Raw genomic sequence first — 4108 nt, 5'->3', positions numbered from 1 at the left:
CTTGTGCTACTTGCAATGAGTTCACAATTAAAATGTTATTATTTATAACAAATAAATAGGGTTATTGAAAATGATATTGAACAATGAGAAGAGTAAACGACAAAGTTGAAAATCTTTAGGAAGATACGTTGGCGGCGTCGAATGGTGACGTTGGTCTGAGACCCAGAATCGAGTTCTGACAAGAAAACCACAAGAGGAGGAATGGAGTTTGCCCTGGTTTCTGCAATTTATGCAATGCGGCTCCGCCGGAGATGGATATCGCGATGTACAATTTGTTTTGAGGAAAAAACAATGGCTCATGGGACCGGAAGAGGATGGAGGAAATAGGATGGGACCGAAAGAGGATGGAGGAAATAGGATCTTGGTACGGAGAGGTGCTAAGAGGGTGAGGGTTTGAAAAAGGTAATAAGTTCTTTGGTTTTGAGAGCTTTTTGTTGGGGTAAATGTTAATTTGTGTTTTGTTGTTTTAGAAATAAGGATTAATTTGGAAAAAGTTAATTTGTTGGTTTTTATTGTGTTTTTTAATTGTTTTTTTGTGGTTTTTTATGTGAAAATAAAAATTGATTTGGCAAGATTTGAGTGGTGGATTCTAAAATTTTGTCAAGTAAGTGTTGGTGCTGACATGGGATTAGTAGAAGAAGAAAAATAACTTAGAAATAATGTGGGTAAACCTATGTACCTACTTTTATATATTAAGAATAAATTATAAAGCAGGCTATCTACTCTGTCCTTTCTATATACAGTGCATGCAAATACATATTATTTATTTTATCAATTCATATTCAAATTTTGTATAATATAAATATAAATTACACTAATATATATATATATCTTGTGTTGGTAAAAAAAATGTCAGTTATAAACAGAATGCTTGCCTCGTCCGAATATAGATTTAGCTAGCTAACTTGTAGAGAAAAGGTTTATGCGTGCATGGCTTTCATTAATTATTATCATTTCTATAACCTTTCTTTCTTTCTGGTGGCGCTCATGCACGTGCATATATATAGATATATGGAGAATCATGTAGCTAAAGAATTGGAAGCAATGCTGAAGGAGGCACAACCTTCGTTTACAACCAAAAGCTGCTGTATTTACACTTCAGTGGCTAAGTTATTCAGAGATGTTGATAAGAATACTATACTGATAAATTATAATGTCAATTCTCTCAAAATTTGTGATGATTTGAATGCTTTCTACAAACATCCCTGCCGCACTAAAATAGCAACTCTGAGACGCGATTATTTCACCACTCCATGGAAGACAGCAACTTCTATTGCTGGAATTCTATTGCTCTTTCTTACTGTTATTCAGACTGTATGTTCCATTCTCCAGCTTCTTTCTTAAATAACTAGTACTAAAGCTACTACTATAGCCACATACATTCACAATAGAGACTACTTAAATTGAAGATTTGTTAGTTAATATATTATTGCCAACACTCTATTATAGATTTTAATTTGTATTCTTTCATTTATTTAATCAGAAATGTTTGGTAACCAAAGAAAATCAGCCAAAAACAACCATAACTTACTTTATTTAGTATTTATTAATTATTACGATAATTAATTAATGCTAAATAAGGCAAGTTCTGACTGTTTTTTTTGTCTACCTAGCATTACCCTATTTAATTAAGATACATATTGATCTGGTCTTTTATTTAAGCTTTGTAATGGATATTATTATTGCATTACATTTTGTCAATAATATATGATAATATTAAGAAGATTTAATTAGCTAGAAAACAAAACATTACCGATTGCTATTGCATTGTTTTTCACCTTGGATTCTAAAAGGTAAATATTATATATTATATCCTAATTCATAATTAAATTAATCTCTAAATCGCTAGCTTGTTATTTCAATAATTATTCTTTTTTTAGTTTTGGACAATCTCCTCTCTTAAATAACTATTAATAATGAGTTAATAGTCAATTTCGTCCCTGAAAGATACCTCAATCTCCATTTTCGTCTTCGAAAGTCAAAATTAATCAAAATCGTCCTCCAAATATACCTTACCTGATCACGTTCGTTCTTCCGTCATCTCCCTAGCTGAGTTGGCAAACGTCCGCTGACGTAAGCCGTTAACTGCCAAGGTGGCAGAGAACAAAAACGACGTCGTTTCGGTAGAAAGCACTCCTAGGATTGAAACGTCGCCATTTTGTCTTCAGAGGAAGGATTCAAACGTTGCAATGCGTTACCCCCGTTCTGTCTTTCACCATGGCAGCACTTTCACCTTCACCTTCTCCTTCTTCTCCTTCAACATGCCCCATCGACTTCAACTATGTTAAGAGAGTTCTATGAAACCCTTCAGCATGTGAGAATTTCCACTCTTTATCATCAAACTTGAGCAACTGTTGCACCTCGCTCTTATCTCTAATCGGAATAGGGTTCACGCAGTACCTTAAAGCAACTACAAATTTCAACCTCCCAAACCTTGAAACCTCAACCTCATGCGTCCATGATTTCCAGTCTCAGCTCAATTCCTTGTCTCTCCAAAACAACCTCGTTGACTTGTGCTTTGACCCTCACCAGTTCGTCATGTCCCGAAACGTCTGCGCAGGAATTAAAACCCTAACTAAAAGATTGGGACAAGAAGGTTGGTCAAATCACGCCTCTTGATACTAGTTGCAAACAAGACCTCACTGATCTTTTGCTATGTGATGTGTGTCTTACTGCGGGGTTTCAGGTGCAGCATAAACTTGTCTCCATTGATGGTAATGCTTCTCACTCTGAAAATTGTTTCAAATTTACTATTCTATATGCTGCTGCGTTTGTGAATCAGTATGGACCTGAAAGCAATGGTGCCATGAGTTGCATCTTTGGTATGTCACTTTACCCACAGGGTGATGGTTCTGTTGGAAAAAATCACCAGGATTTGGTTTTTGGGTTAACTGGTGCTGGTGTTGCTTTGTTAGTTATGTCTTGTTTGTTAGGGGTTTATGTTTGGTATGATAGGAAGGTTAGGAGGAAGAAGCTTAATGATGATGAATTTGATTTTGATCCTGAGGAACAAGGGTCTAGGCGTAGGTTGAGGCCGAATACGGGGTCTATTTGGTTCAAGATTGATGAGCTTGAGAAGGCTACTGATAATTTCTCAACCAAGAATTTCATTGGCAGGGGTGGATTTGGGCTTGTTTTCAAGGGGGTTTTGTCCGATGGTTCGGTTGTGGCGGTTAAGAGGATCTTGGAATATGATTTTCAAGGGGATGTGGAGTTTTGTAATGAGGTAGAGATTATTAGCAACCTGAAGCACCGGAATCTGGTGCCTCTTCGAGGCTGTTGTGTAGTGGTGATGATGATGAAAAATTTAATGACAGGAGAAGTCAGAGGTTTTTGGTTTATGATTACATGCCGAATGAAAATCTTGAAGACCATCTGTTTCTGGTGAGTGAGCAGCAAAAGTTGAAGAAATTGCTGACTTGGCCTCAAAGGAAGAGCATAATCTTGGATGTGGCAAAGGGGTTGGCTTATCTGTCGTGCGATGCATGTGTTCACGGCGATATATTTATCGTTCAAATTGGGATTAGGGTTTATCCACTCTAAGGACTAATTTGACATCTTAAACAAGAGTTATCTTGTCTTCAACAACATGCTACAGCCTGGCGTTTGCCACCTTGGCAGTTAACAGCCTATGTACGTTTGCCAACTCAGCTAGGGAGATGACGAACGTGATCAGGTAAGGTATCTTTGGAGGACGATTTTGATTAATTTTTACTTTTGAGGACGAAAATGGAGATCGAGGTATCTTTCAGGGACGAAATTGACTATTAACTCTATTAATAATTGTCGATTTTATAACAATTATGTTACATGTACACTAAAATTAGTAATTAATATAAAATATATATTAAAAATAAATTAAACAATATATATATATATATATATATATATATATATATATATATATATAGTGACTGATTTTAATGTACAAAATATCATTTTTGATTTCATAAATAGCTAAATATTATCACTATTTAGATATAACTAACTAGAATAAAATAAGTCAGCTAGCTATAGTATATATAAAGATGATGAAAAATGAATTTTTTTTATATAAAATCTTGCTTCGAATATATATAATAAAAATATCAATTCTACTAGGTAACTA

The 4108-nt window shown here is 34.9% G+C and overlaps 1 pseudogene; it reads left to right on the top strand.

Moving 5' to 3' along the window:
- The first annotated feature begins 2301 nt into the window (after window positions 1-2301).
- On the top strand, window positions 2302-3543 carry LOC112762604 (probable receptor-like protein kinase At1g11050; annotated as a pseudogene).
- Window positions 3544-4108: the final 565 nt, after the last annotated feature.

Source organism: Arachis hypogaea, chromosome 17 (genome assembly GCF_003086295.3).
Source record: "Arachis hypogaea cultivar Tifrunner chromosome 17, arahy.Tifrunner.gnm2.J5K5, whole genome shotgun sequence".
NCBI lineage: Eukaryota > Viridiplantae > Streptophyta > Magnoliopsida > Fabales > Fabaceae > Arachis > Arachis hypogaea.
Note: the sequence above shows the minus strand (reverse complement) of the source record. Positions and strands in the feature narration are given on the sequence as shown.